Below are 14,629 nucleotides of genomic sequence, written 5' to 3'. Positions count from 1 at the left end.
TTTTCCTGCAGGCTTTGTGTACCTGGTAGAGCCCAGCACAGAGCTCTGCAGAAGGGCTGAGTTGGATCTGCCCTTGTTCAGTGTTCAGGAATGTTGGATACACCAGGCTCCAGCCATGGATTCATTCTCTCCCACTGCAGCATTGTTCCATGAGGAACGTTTTGCTCTGTATTTCACAATGGTTCAATTTGCCTCATGGAGCTACTGAAGGCAGTACAATGGTGATTAGTCCTTGTATTAGAAAAATCACATAAAATACCTTTTGGTGCTTCCAATAATACGTGGATATAATGACATGGAAGGAGATTTTTCCTCTTCCATACTGCCTAAAGAAAGGGCTTTACAATCTGGGATGGTTGAACTGACAATGCTTTTGCTCCTCTGGCCTCATGCTGTGCCCACAAAGCAGGAAACTGTTTCCTTTGGATTCCTGAGTACCCTAAGTTGGTCTGGCTCCAGCCAGCTCTACTTTAGCTTTGGTTAGTCCAAGCTTTTACAATTTATATCATTTCAATCTTACCTATTAGTCAAACTACAGTCATTGGACTGTAATTGCTAGAGCTATGGAATAATCACATGTTAATATAGTTAATTTAAAACTAAATATTTTCAAAAGTTCTCAAATGCAAAGTGAATGGAAATGAGAGATTGCCCTGAGTTCTAAAGAGGGAAAATAACTTTATTGAGATGATCCTAAAACACCTTCACCCTAAAACACCTTCACCCTTGGGCCTCTCTAAGATGCATTTTTCTAGTTCTAAATTTGAATAGTTTCCATCCTCTGAAGCTGGGAGTTGGTGTCCACCAGAGATCCTGGATGGGAAAACATCTCTGAAAGAGGCTTTATCAGGTGATGCTGATGTGGGCAGAGACCAAGCAGCAACACTGGGATCCTCCAGTCCACTTTGCTTATTCCTCTTCTGCTGCATGAATGAGTCTCCAGAGCTTTCCTTTGTCATGTCACAAAGCCATGGATCTGCTAAGGCCCCATCCTTGTGTTTCCAAGCTGATCTGTCTCACATTTTAACCACATCCCATTTCTCCTACACATCCCATCTTCTTATCTAAGAAGCTTCAGTAGCTCTGTTTTATTTTTCTGAGCTTTTATTTTTCCTTTTGGTCTGCCAAGAGTAGCAGCACGCATTTTTGGAGGCGTGTTGCCGTTCCAAGCCTGATCTCTGACTCCAGTGAAGCAATGGGGACAGCTGCTGGTCAGCTGCCTGCATGGCAAGGAGACCTCTCCGGGCTTGCAGGGACCGTGACCTTATTCAGGTTTCAGAGTTCTCAGCCTGCTCAGGTCTGTTGGGAGCAGGACTCGTGTCTGTCACATGTTCAGCTGCAGGAGCAGCAAAGCTGCTGAAGAATCCTGGCTTGGAATTCTGGAGATGTTGCAGGGATTTTTGCTCTGTCGTTTGATTAATGGTAACATCTCTCCTTTGAAACCTGGAGTGGACTACTTTGGAACATGCCAGGCTTTTAAAAATTCACTTTTACAAGGAATTTTCTGGGCTAAACAGGTCTGAAAGGTGCTGCAATGCAGAATGGGATTGCTGAGCAGTGACAGAGCTGGGCTGGGACACTCCTGCCATCCAACGTGGCACTGAGCCACAGGGCTGGAATGCCACATGCACTGCACACCAGGGAATGCTCTCAGGGGGTGATGGCAGTGAGGAGCCAAGAGCAGGACTGTGAGGTTTTAATCTTGTATTCTCTAAGGAGTAGCCGTGCTTCAAATGTATCCTCTTTGTTAATCAGAGTATATGCTCTTCGAATAATGACCCCAACTTCCAGGTAACTGACATAAGTGTAGCCTTTAGGGTGGCTACAGTAACCAGCTGTCTCACCAGAACTCTGAGAGCACTCCTAGTTCTGAAAAAAAGAATCTTCTTTGCTCACTGTTGTTCTGTGTGCTTTGAATTTTAGCACTTTGTAATGCTCTGGATCTCCTTGGGCTTTGTGAGTCAGGTCCTGCTGCAATGGGGTTGCAAGTGGTGGCAGCCTTAGCCTGATAATTCACTGCTCCATAACCTTCTCAGAAGAGCACACAGATCCCAGCCTCTGTCCTGCCTGCTGCCTCTCCTGCTGCCCTGCACAGGAGCAGGACAAAAACCCACCCCCAAAGAGCTCCCTTTGCTCACCTCACACCTGGTGCACAGCACACGGTTCCAGCCCCAGGCTGAGGGAATTCCTGCTCAGCTCACCGAGCAGATGAGTCCAGCACAATGGGATCCAGCATTCCCCTCCACGGGGTTTTGTCTTTGTGTGTTTGTGCTTATCCCTTCTCTGCTGCTGGAAACCCCTCCTTGGCATTTAGAAGGAAGCTGTGTTATATTTTAATATCAGGGCTGCTAAATCCTGTCTGGGGAAATTCTTTACCTTAGGTGATGGTTTTGAGAGCTCTGTGAACACCTGGCTCTAGGAGCACATTCTGGATTTGGGCACTTGCTTGCTGAGCACAGACTGTATATGGATTATCTTCATTGAATTCTTAACTAACAGCAAAAATGTTTCTTTTTTTCTTTTCGGGAGTGTGTTTTTCCCTCCTCCTTTAGTATGGAAAATATCCCTGAACACAAGAGTGTCTCAGCACAGGTGAGGGATCCACAGGTACACTTCCTACAGCTGTGTAGTCACTCCTGGATGAAAGTCACCGCAGTGACAATTCCCACTAGGTGGCACTTTGAATCCACGGCACGGGCAGAACCCCGGCTGATGGAGTACCTGGGAGCTGCCACTTGCATTTGTACTTAGTGATTGACCAGGCTAAAAAAGGATCAATGTAGTGCTGCCTGCAGCAAGTTTCACAGCTCCGTTTAATACCAGCATTGATTAAATCCCCACCCCCAGCCCCGTGTGAAAGAGCATTAGCACAGAAATTTTCCCCTCTCCAAAGCCCTGCATCCAGCTTCCTCCACTACCCCACCAATTTCCCACCTCCAAAAAACTCCCCCACACCCTCCAAAAACCCCCAAAAGACTAAACCCAAAAGAAACAAACAAAAAAACCTCAAAAACCCCAAAACAGAAACAACCCCCCCAACCAAGTAATCGTTTATGTCCCTGGAAATTAAACTTCATGCTCTTGTTTAGAAACCCAAATTTTATGGTTTTATTTGAAGTGTCCAGATAAGTGTCAACTCCCCAAGCTCTCTTCTCATTGATATTCAAGGCTCTCCTCAGAGTGCTGCAGGAATTTGGAGTTTGCAGGAATAAAATAGGCCATAAACAAGGACAGAAGTGACTGCTGGAGTAACAGGCAAAGAAATAAATTAGGTGGAGAAAAATGGGAGTTGCAAAGGGAGAAGTGCATTGGGAGTATTTGGGTCTGTATTGTCTGACATGGGCTCAGGGGGCATCACACAGCACCTCATAACCAATTCCCTGCTCACTGCTACTGCTGATGCTTCTCAGCCCAAACCTTTGAGTGTTTGAGAGCAGAAATAAAAGATACAGGACAGCAGCTGAGGAAACCTAGAGCCAGGTTTTAGCACAGCTCGAGTTGTGTTTTGCTGTTGCCACGTTATTTAATCTTTAATTTATGGCAATGGAGCTGAAGCTGTTCAGGGGTACAATGCAAAATCTTGTTCCTCACCATGGTTTTGGGACAGAGGAGCTCAAGTCAATGAGAGAACTGGACTGAGTCTCTTCCAACATCCTGTTAAGGACACAAGTTCCTGCTCAGCAGCTGAAATGTGGGTTTGTGAGCAGTAAGCTTGCATATGGCTCTCTGAGTGGTTTCTTGGGTTCAAAAAGTACTCAGTAAGCTCAAAAAGAGCCTTTCAGCTATTTCTGTTGGCTCTGCCCTTTTGAGGGAATCTACTCTAAGTAGTAGGCTTGCAATTGCCATTGTTAAAAATTCATTATGAACCAGATGAGATTATTAAAAATAAATCAAATACTTTGGGTTCACTTGTACTGGTTAGCTGAATGTATTTCTGCAAATCCTGGTATAAAAACTCATGAGTTGGAAACATTGAAGTTTGGTGTTAAAAGCAAAACTTCCAACCTCACCCTGAGAGAAGCTCTGAAGTCTCTTTGTGGGAGGTTTGTGGCTGTACAGTTTAAGTGCACAGCCCCTGCAATGCTGCAGCAAGAGAGGGACTCAAAATAGCAACGTGTGGGCATTTAATCTGTTTATTTGGGCAGTGACAGTACCTGTGAGTGCCCCTTCATGGGAGCTCACTGTGCTGGTCTGTCCTCAGAACCTGAGTGAAGGTTTCTCAATGTCACTGTCGTATTTTGTGAAAAATCCCTTCACCAGGATTCTTCTCCTGACAAGCTGAGAAGCCTCAGAAAAGAAATGTAAACAATATTATCTGATTGCTTGGAGTGTGGTTTGGAGGTTGCTGACCAACAGGTTTGATTGGTTCTGTGTGAATTGTTGTTAATTAATGACCAATCCCAGTCCAGCTGTGTCAGACTCGCTGGTCAGTCACGAGTTTTTATCATTCTTTCTTGTCTAACCTTCTGATGTCTCCTTTCTCTTTCTTTAGTATAGTTTTAGTATATAATTTTCATATAATATTGATATCATATGATATAATATCGATATGATATGATATAATATGATATAATATGATATATTACGATATATTACGATATATTACGATATAATACGATATAATACGATATAATACGATATAATATAATATAATATAATATAATATAATATAATATAATATAATATAATATAATATAATATAATATAATATAATATAATATAATATAATATCAGCCTTCTGAGAACTTGGAGTCAATTCTCATCTCTCCCCTCGTCCTGAGGACCCTCAAAACACCTCAATTGGTGACCACGAAGGTACTCGAAGCAAACAGATCCAGGGGCAGCTTTCCAAAAGGGGGAAGGCAGAGATGCTCCTGTGTTTGCTCTTCTTGCCGAGGTGCTGAGGGGAGGGCAGTTGGTTTTAGCCCAGAACAAACGGCAGGTGCAATTTACTGCTGCAAAATATGGTTCTGAACAAAGAGCTCCGGAGGAGCTGGGTAAAGATGTGATAATTGCATGAGTCACAGGTAATACAGTGTTTAAAGATTCTCAATCCTTGTGCTTCAAGCTACATTGTCAGTGTAGTTTTCCAGGATTGTGCAGAGTGTGATTTACTGAAGTTTTCTCCAAAGTGTCTGAATTTAAATTCTGATTATTTGGAAGACAGCATGCTTGAATAAACACATCATTGCATTCGTTTTGCATAACACTCCTTGTTTCCACTTTTACAGCTGTATAATGCTATTTCATACTTTTTACAGTGCCTGATATTGAAGGAGATCAAAGTATTTAGCAGATATTTTCTATCTTTGTACTTCTAGCAGTGGGATAAATATTTCTGCTCAAATCTAATCTGTTACACTGGGACTTCTATGGCTGCTCAGCTGAGCATGAGATAGTCTGGGGGTAGGTGATTATCTGCATAGATACTTCTAGGAAGTAATTAGAACTCACTTGGCATAATTATATGGAGTTTGGACATTCTGAGAATAGAGAGTCATGGTTAAAAACGTTTATTTGAACGTTTGTTGAGCGTAGGATCCTACATTGAATTCAATATATTATTAGAAGCTCCAGTTGATAGAATTCTCTAATAATGTTGGTTGTTTCAATGGCAGTAATTCTGTGTGTGGATCTTTGCTGTGTGGACATCCCTTCCCAGTGCCCTGTCATGTCCCCTTTCCTTGCAGTTCCTGAATGGGACTGTGGGTGTACATGGAAAAAGAACCATTTATGTAATTCTAATTATTTCTGTACTATTTATTTCTCTAGGATTGCTCTGATTGTAACTCCCAAGTGTTTTTTCCTGCCATATTTCCTTTTCTTGACTAGAACTATTTCTTTATTTCTCTTAAGGCACCGGAAGGAATCCTTGAGGTCCCAGGCTCAGTATGTTCTTTTTTTTCTCAAAGCCTTCCAACAGGATATCCCATTTTCAAAATAAATACAGCATTTTGTTTTTGGAAAACAGGAAGGGCAGGCCATGGAATTGATGGCAATAAAGATTGTTGCTGAGGTCCAAACTTGGAACTCAGATTTTAGCAGAAGGTGTATAGATCATGAACAGGAATCTTCCCTTTTAAAGGCTTCTAAGGAAAAGAAATTACAGCAGGAAATGCTAGATGGAATTTTCAGTCTTTCCTCTAAAGAGATGTCTTATCCACAAACAAAGCCACTTGAAATAGGCACTGGCTTGTAAACATGAAGAGAATTCACTTGTAAAGTGGGTTTAGATATTGTCTGCTGCTCAGTGCATGAATAAAAGCTAAAATAAGTTTTTATTGCACAGTAAGCAGCCAGTGCATCTTATTCCTGTGATCATGGTGAGGAGGTTTGGTTTTGTTCTTTTTTGTTCCTTTTTTCCTTCTCCTACTACAGTCACAGTGCAAAAATTTAATGAGCCATCTGCTGAAACAGAGTTTTACTCTGTAAATCAACAAGGGGAAATAGCAGCCTCTTCCTTAGCAGAGCTATTCTTTAAATATGTTCAAAGTGGGATCTTTTTTATCAAAGTGCTATCACTTTTCATAATACAGCAACAATTTTAACATTTAAAGCAATTGGAAATCTCAGCCGAGGTTTAGCTCTTGTTTGGTTGTTTGGAGTCACAGGATACTGGATGTGGTGTTACAGGGACAGATTGTCCAGGTTTTCATTAAACCACAGAAATTCCTTCATTATCAAATATTTCCAGGCTCATAAAATCAGAGGCAAAACATCACATTTGATATATTAGCTGCTTTTCCATTAGCACAGTTCTGTTATGCTATGCTCAGTTATGCTATGCTCATGTCATACCTGCAGCCTGAGATGAAAACATCCTTCTCCTGCAGGCTGCATACAAATACATCTCAGCACAGCTCCATGGATCTCACTAAACCCCACATCTGGGGGGGTTTCTTGCCTTTTTTCTCAGGAGTTTATGATGAAGAATATTACCACTTGCCTCTCATTGGGTTATGGTTTGTAATTGCAAATCTCACATGTAGAAATTTTTCAAAAGGTTGCTGCAACACAGATTTTCTCCTGTCTCATCCAAGAAGTTTCCTTTTGTAAAATCTGGGCTTAAATAGTACAAAAAATTCCACACAAAAGCAAACAAACAGTCTGGTACAGAAACACCTCTGTAAGCCTGACTGTGCTTGTCATTACCCTTTTGGGTTCCTTGGGGGTTTTTGTTACTTTTAGATCTAAGTAGTTGTTAAAGGAAAAACTTGGTTTTGCTTGCTGGACAGAGCACAACACAAATCCACTATGGTGAGATCTTCCTTGCTCCAGAAATCGTTGGGAAGGGAGCACTAAAGAAGCCCTGAGAGGTTCAGGTAGCCCTGAGAAAGAATGAAGAGCTGCAGCTTCTCCTTGTGGCTCAGTGTCTTAATATTCCTGAATATATTTTTAATATTGCTGCTGGAAAGGAGAAGAGAGGGGCACCCTTCTCCTGTTTGTGGCTGCTGGGTTGTGAGCATCAGCCACAGGGGATGAAATTGGGTTTCAAGGCATGTCCCAGTGATATTTCAGAGCCACGGATGCATCTGACTTTGCCTCATGAATAAGCCACAACAAAAAGTGCTCCAGCTGGTGATCAGTGCTGCTTCCTCAGCAAATGATCCTGTTGCTATGAGACAACAGGGACTCTGGGCTGGCTGCAGTGGCTGGTTTGATCCAAACCCCATCCAGAAGGTTGTTCTTGCCAGATGATGCAGCCTCAGTGATTTCAGTATTTACAGGACCTGCTGGAGTCTTGTTAATAAAATATTTCTTCTATTGGGATGTCACCAGAAATAGAAAGAACCACATTTGTGATGTAGATTTTGAAAGGAAAATGGCAAATGAAGGGTTGGCTTTAAAATGAGATTCCAGAGGGGAGAGGATCCCTGGAGCTTTGCATGTCCTGCAGGCCTCAGGGATCAGAGACTGAGGCCCAAAGAGCTGCAGGTCTGCTTGGGCATCTGGTGACACAGCAGAGGGAGAGGATTTCTTTAGAAATGATTCTGTAAAATGGCACTAGGAGACTGTAAAGCAGAGGAGGGTGTTGGAGCAGAAGTGCTAGACCAGAGGATTCTGTAAGAGGTGTAGGGTCTCTGAACCCCATGAATCTGTGATTCTCTGGTTAACACTACATGCTTTGAAGGTAATTATGAAACCAGCAGTGAAGCCATGACGTGTTTGAATGAGAAAGTCAAGAATGAGCTCTGGGTTTGTTAGTGTCAATAGAACAGAGTGTTTCTTCCTGCTATTTCCAGCTCCATCAATTGAAGGTTTAAGCAAACACTGTTTTGCAATAAGGTCTTTGAAGTTGTAAAGTGAATTTTAGAACTGTTACATCTTTGTCTGAGAATAATCAGCCTGAGCTGCTTCATGCACTTTTTTGGCTGCGATTTTGGCTGCTGAAATCCTAAATAATGTTGTGTCTAAGTGTGAGGAAAAAGGTATTCTGCATAATCAGGTACTGGCTGGTTTCTTTGTCAAATCAAGGTATTGCATGGCTTTGAAACACAGCTGGGGTGCCCAGCTCTGGAAATGGCTTCCCTGAGCTTCTCTGTTTAGAGGCAGTTTGGAATTCAGCCACAGGAGAGGTTGACAGGTCTGACAAGGAGAGGTCCTGCCAAAGGTCTGAGTGTTGTCCTCTCTGGGTAACTCCACCCAAGCTCACCTGCACTGTGCCACTCCTCAGAAACACATTGGCAGGGCAAGAACTATTTCAATATATTCCTTTCTAATTTCAGCTGGTACTAATGCTGCTTCAGGGAATAGGAGAGAGAAAATGAAACATTTGCAGGCTGCTTTTTTCTTACTCTTCCACGCAGTCCTTTTTTCCCCCTCTCAAGGATGGTATAAATATTAGCAAATTAAAAAAAGCACATTATTTTGAACTGATCTTCATTTCACAATAATTAGCAAACTCTAATGGCCTTTAGGAAAAACCTTTTCCATTCCATTCTGTTTGCTTAGAGGAGCCCGACAGGAGGATGAAGAGAGAACAGAACTGCCTTCCTTGCACATTTGCTGTATCATAGAAGAGATAGGAGATATTTTTGCTCCCTTCTGGTGATAATGTTAGGAAAGTAGCAGGAGCAGAGTTGCTCTTGCAGGTCTGTTCTTGCATCACAGTATTTAGAAAATAAACTTCTACTTCAGAGCTTGGTAATCCTTAAAAGGTTTGTCAAGATTGCTGGAGTCCACACCAAGTGCTCAAAATAGTTCTGCTGCACTGGCAAAAACCCATTTGTTATTGCATTTCCTGTCATGCTGTGTTTGTGTGGGGGGTGGTTTTTTTGGGTCACTCTGCTCACAATTAGGTAGTTCTGAGAAGTTTGTAGTGTCAGTGTGAGCCTCAGGTTGCTGCAGCTCTGTTGAGGTGCTGTTGGGAGGAGCTCCAGATCTGTGTGAGGGGAGGGAACAGGCTGCTTCCTTCTTGTTGGGGGTGACAAGGACACTGGTACCTGTCCAGGGCAGAGGAAGTCATGCTTGATTTGAGCTTTGAGCCATGACATCCTCCAGGTGAATAATGAGGGCTGGAGACCACAGCAGTGCTCAGGAGTGCTTGAGTGAAAAGAGGAACCAGCAAAGGAATGGGGCTGAGGGCTGGTGTGACCTGTAACAAACACTGGCCAAAGCAGTTTCTTAGGCTGTATCTTCACATCATGGAAAAAGCCCTTTAAAAGCCATAATGAGAGTGCTCCAGGCTCAGCAGGATTTCATCTCCAGCTGGGCTACATGCTCCTCTGAGCTGAGTCACCTCCACATCCACCCCCTCGTGTTCCTGGGCTGCTGGGAGCAGGCAGGCACCGTTCCCCCTGCTGCAGGGCCTGAGTGCTCCTGTCTGCACAGGGGAGGAGGGCCTGGAGGCTTCTCTGCTGCTCTGTGCCTGAGGGGTGGGTTCCCCACCCCGGGGTGATTCCCCTGCTGAGGAATGCCCTGAAAACAGGCAGCAGAGCTGGCCAGGGGCTGCCTTCAGCCCCAGAGTGGAACATTTCCCAGCAGAATCCCACAGCAGTGCCAATTTAATGGAAAATAAAATCACTGCAGACCCCCAGGCATTGCTGGATCAGATCCTCTGCAGTGTCACCTTTGTTGCTTGCCAGGGGGAATTGCCAGAACTGGGCAAGTCCTGGGCCTCCTTCCCCCATGGTCTCCCAGTCTTGTCCTTAAGGGTCAAGAGAAGCCAGCAGGGATCCTGCTGATCATCAGAGACAGGAGTGGCAGCAATACTTCCCTCACATCTGGATAATACCATGTCACTATCAGACCCCCCTCTGCTAGGAAATAGGGGTACCTGGAGCTGTCCTGATGAGTTAATGGATGCAGCAGGTTCTCGAGGTCTGGGACTGCTTGGTCTTTATTTGCCATCTGTGTCTCCATAGCCATGAGCACAGGAAGTGTGTGCACTTTTAAAGGAGAGCCTGTGCTGTGATCTTTGACTTGCAGGAGCAGTTTTCAGACACTTGCCTAGAGAGCAAGTCCATAAATCCAGCCTATTTTTTATGTACTGAGGAGTTGTTTTCTACTCTTTACAGCAAGTCAGCTTTTCCCATCTCCACATGTCCCTCATCAGTTTGGTTTCATTCCCCTTCTTCAAGGAGCAGAAATGTAGAAAGCACAGAAGGGCTAATTGCCTCTGTCAGAATGTCAGGGCCCCACGTTTGAGTCTCCAGGATCTCATTGCCTGGTACACAGAGACATGGGATCAGTGCTAAGCTGGCTGAGGCTGCTGTGAAAGGAAGCAATGAGATGCTGCTGTTCCTTCTCTTTCTCCTTTCACCTTTATGGACTTAGCTGAAGGGGATTGCTATTTTATCAAAACCTAGAGATTTACCTTTGAACAACTGCCATTGTTATTTCAAAAACATCTTTTCTGTCTAACTGCAGATTGTTCAAGAATATTGCACAAACCATGTTGTGATGTCTCCCTGGCCTGAGCTCAGCAAAGAAGAGTTAATCTGTTAATATCATCATCCTTTGTTCCAAAGACTTGGCAGTTTGGGACATGCAAAAATGAAGAAAACTGATTGTGTGCAGCCCTTGCAGGGGAGTCAGATGGCTCATTCTGTACCAGGGGTGTGCAGAAGTGCTTGGTGACACCCTCTCACTGACAGACAGCAGGAGACACAGCTTGTGTTATAGATTATAGCCTTTAATATTTTATCCAGTGCTCTTGTGTAACTGCAACTTTTACAGCCGTTGATTTGTGGCTTTGGAGTTGCAAATTTTATGGCTTAAGCTTTCTGTAGAGCGCTGAGAAGCATTTGTAGCTTTTGTTGTAGGGAGCAGAGGTTCTGCTAAACATTTACCAGGTAATTCCTGAGCTAATTGGCTACAAAGATTGAAGGGATTTCTCAGTTGTAGGTTGTGTCTCCCTCAGCCTTTCCACAGAGGAACCAGCTTCTCTCAGTGCTCAGCCTTTCCACAGAGAGCTTTACCAGATTTGCAGTTGCAGCTCAAACATTTGGCAGCTTCAAGAAGGGTCCCCAGTAATTCAGAGGAGTTTTTGATAGTATTTGTCTGATAAAAGTGGAATTCAAAGCTGGGACAAGTTGGGAATTCCTGACTTCAATGTTTTCTGCCTTAACATCAATTGATCTTTTGATGAGCTATCAGAAGCATTTCTCTTGTTTTGCATCTAAGAGTGCTCCTCACTGCACAGGCAGATGGTAACTCTCATTCCTCCTGCCAAAGAGCTCACAGGCTAATAGATAGAGCAGCCAAAAAGTGGGAGGGAAAAAGGGGAGAGAACAAAATTGATTGAGTATCACTTCTCACAGAACAGAAACATCACCTAAGAGCTGGATGGGGAGGACATCACCAGCTTGAGGGGGTCCAGGGAAAGTGCCAGCCCAGGGCAGAGCTCAGGCCTTCAAAACTTTCAAATCAAATCCTCTTATACCACCAAGGAAAATCAAACAGAAAGCAATTATTTGTTTAAGGTTAAGGATACTTAGCTTTTTCCACAGAAAATCCAATAGCAGCAGCCTCCCTTAGGAGTGGGATGCACTGCTGGGTCTCTGAACTCCTCAGGTCAGAGAGGGATTTTATTCTGTGAGTGCAGCTTGTTATCTCAGTGCCATGGAAAGTCCTGGGCCAGGCTTTTATTCACCTGTATTCCATCTCCAGAGGGAAAATTATTCCCACATGGTCACTGAGTGCTGTGAGCTCCTTACACTGTGTACAAACCTTGGGAAATACTGGTACCTCTCCTAGAAATGGTTATTTCCAACCTTCCTTTGGATTAAAGGTTGTGTTTGCAGAGAGTATCATTTCTAAATTTGCATGGGATGAGCTGAGAGTTCATCTACATGAGAAAGAGTAAGTTTTATTATAGCAAGGGAGCAGCTGCATCATCTTTTCTACATGTGGTCATGAAATACTTTTGGTTTCTAGAAAATCCCATTCTGGTCTCAGTGCACACCAAGATTCCTGGTGTTCTGCACATTCTGGTTCTTCCTGGGGTCTGGGCTGGGTGGACATGAGCAAACACTGACCCCAGAATCTGTCACCAGGAGGAGTCACTGTCTGTAAATGTCCTTAGACTGATGCTTGCCTGCACCAGGCTGTCCGGGGCTGGGCTGAGGAGGAGTCAAACAGCACTAAGGACTGTCCCTGAGCACTGACTGCAACCACAAAATAAGTTTACCTGGAGATGTATAAGCTGAAGGCCTGGCTGGGTATGTTTTAATTCTACTTTTTGAATAACACTAAAATTGAGCTGATCTCTAACAAAGAAACAATGATTTAGCAAAGCCTGCTGCTTATTTTCATGAATATTTTCTTTTTTTCTAGAGCAAGATGCCTTCTTCTTGCATATTGAAACACCTTCCCACTTTGCATCTGTTATTCTTAGCACCAGTCCTGTTGATAGAAAAAATAACATAAAAATAAACATAAGAGTAAAAAAGCACCTCAATTTTCAGACTTGAAATGATTCGAAATTAATGTTTTAAAATTTTTAAGTATTTAATTAAATTGATATAAAGTGAAATATAATCCATGAAAATCAAATTTTGATGCAAAATTGTTCTGATCAATTCTGAGTCTGAAGAGAACAAAGAACAGTTAGGAAGGGGATGCTTTGTGTTTGTTACCTTTTTTAACAAACACAAAGCATTCCCTAAAATCCTCTCCTCTCCCACATCTCCTGGGCAGCCTGCAGAGCTCTGTAGGGAGAGCAGCAGGGAGCTGGGCAGTGAGCTCTGTGGAACCTGCTTTGCTTTGTGGAGCCTGCTTTGTCTGTGGAACCTGCTTTGTCTGTGGAACCTGCTTTATTCTGTGGAACCTGCTTTGTCTGTGGAACCTGCTTTGTCTGTGGAACCTGCTTTACTCTGTGGAGCCTGCTTTGTCTTTGGAACCTGCTTTGTCTGTGGAACCTGCTTTGTCTGTGGAACCTGCTTTACTCTGTGGAGCCTGCTTTGTCTTTGGAACCTGCTTTGTCTGTGGAACCTGCTTTGTCTGTGGAACCTGCTTTGTCTGTGGAACCTGCTTTACTCTGTGGAGCCTGCTTTGTCTTTGGAACCTGCTTTGTCTGTGGAACCTGCTTTGTCTGTGGAACCTGCTTTACTCTGTGGAACCTGCTTTACTCTGTGGAACCTGCTTTATTCTGTGGAACCTGCTTTACTCTGTGGAACCTGCTTTATTCTGTGGAACCTGCTTTACTCTGTGGAACCTGCTTTACTCTGTGGAGCCTGCTTTACTCTGTGGAACCTGCTTTACTGTGTGGAACCTGCTTTACTCTGTGGAGCCTGCTTTACTGTGTGGAACCTGCTTTACTCTGTGGAACCTGCTTTACTGTGTGGAACCTGCTTTACTCTGTGGAACCTGCTTTATTCTGTGGAACCTGCTTTACTCTGTGGAACCTGCTTTACTCTGTGGAGCCTGCTTTACTCTGTGGAACCTGCTTTGTCTGTGGAACCTGCTTTACTCTGTGGAACCTGATTTCTTTGTGGAACCTGCTTTATTCTGTGGAACCTGCTTTACTCTGTGGAACCTGCTTTGTCTGTGGAACCTGCCTTGTCTGTGGAACCTGCTTTACTGTGTGGAACCTGCTTTGTCTGTGGAACCTGCTTTGTCTGTGGAACCTGATTTCTCCTCAGTTCAGACACACTCTGGCTGCTCAGGCTGGAGATCTGCTCAGACACAGAGTGTTGCAGTGTGATGCAATATCCTGTTTTAGCTGTTTTAGCAATATCCTGTTTTAGCTATCCCAGTCCTTTCCCAGGTGAGCCAATACTTTCTCCCTTCCCCTCCCCTTGCCTCCTGCTGGGTGCTGTCCATCAATCTTTGCATTCCAGCAAGGAGTCCTGTGGTTGGCAAAAGTTCAAAAGATGCTCTCAGCCCTGGGGCCATTGGGCTGCCCAGGTGTCACTTGTCCCCTGAGCCTTCCCCCCTCCCACCTGGTTGGTGGCACACCTGCCCCTTCCCTCCCCCTGTCCCCAGGTTTAAAAGACACAGGACCCCACGGTTCAGGGTTCTGTAGGAGCTGTTACAAATTCAGAGAGCTGTGACCCTGGAATAAAGCTCTGGATCAAACCCTCCGGCAGAATCCGTCTCCTTTTCCCTTCACCATCACCTAAAGCCTTTCCACCAGAGGTAAAACTGAGTTCCTGCATGCCTGGACCTGTTCCAGGTGCCAGCTGCA

This window comes from Agelaius phoeniceus, chromosome 14 (assembly GCF_051311805.1).
Source record: "Agelaius phoeniceus isolate bAgePho1 chromosome 14, bAgePho1.hap1, whole genome shotgun sequence".
Taxonomy (NCBI): Eukaryota; Metazoa; Chordata; class Aves; order Passeriformes; family Icteridae; genus Agelaius; species Agelaius phoeniceus.
This window is presented reverse-complemented; position numbering follows the sequence as displayed.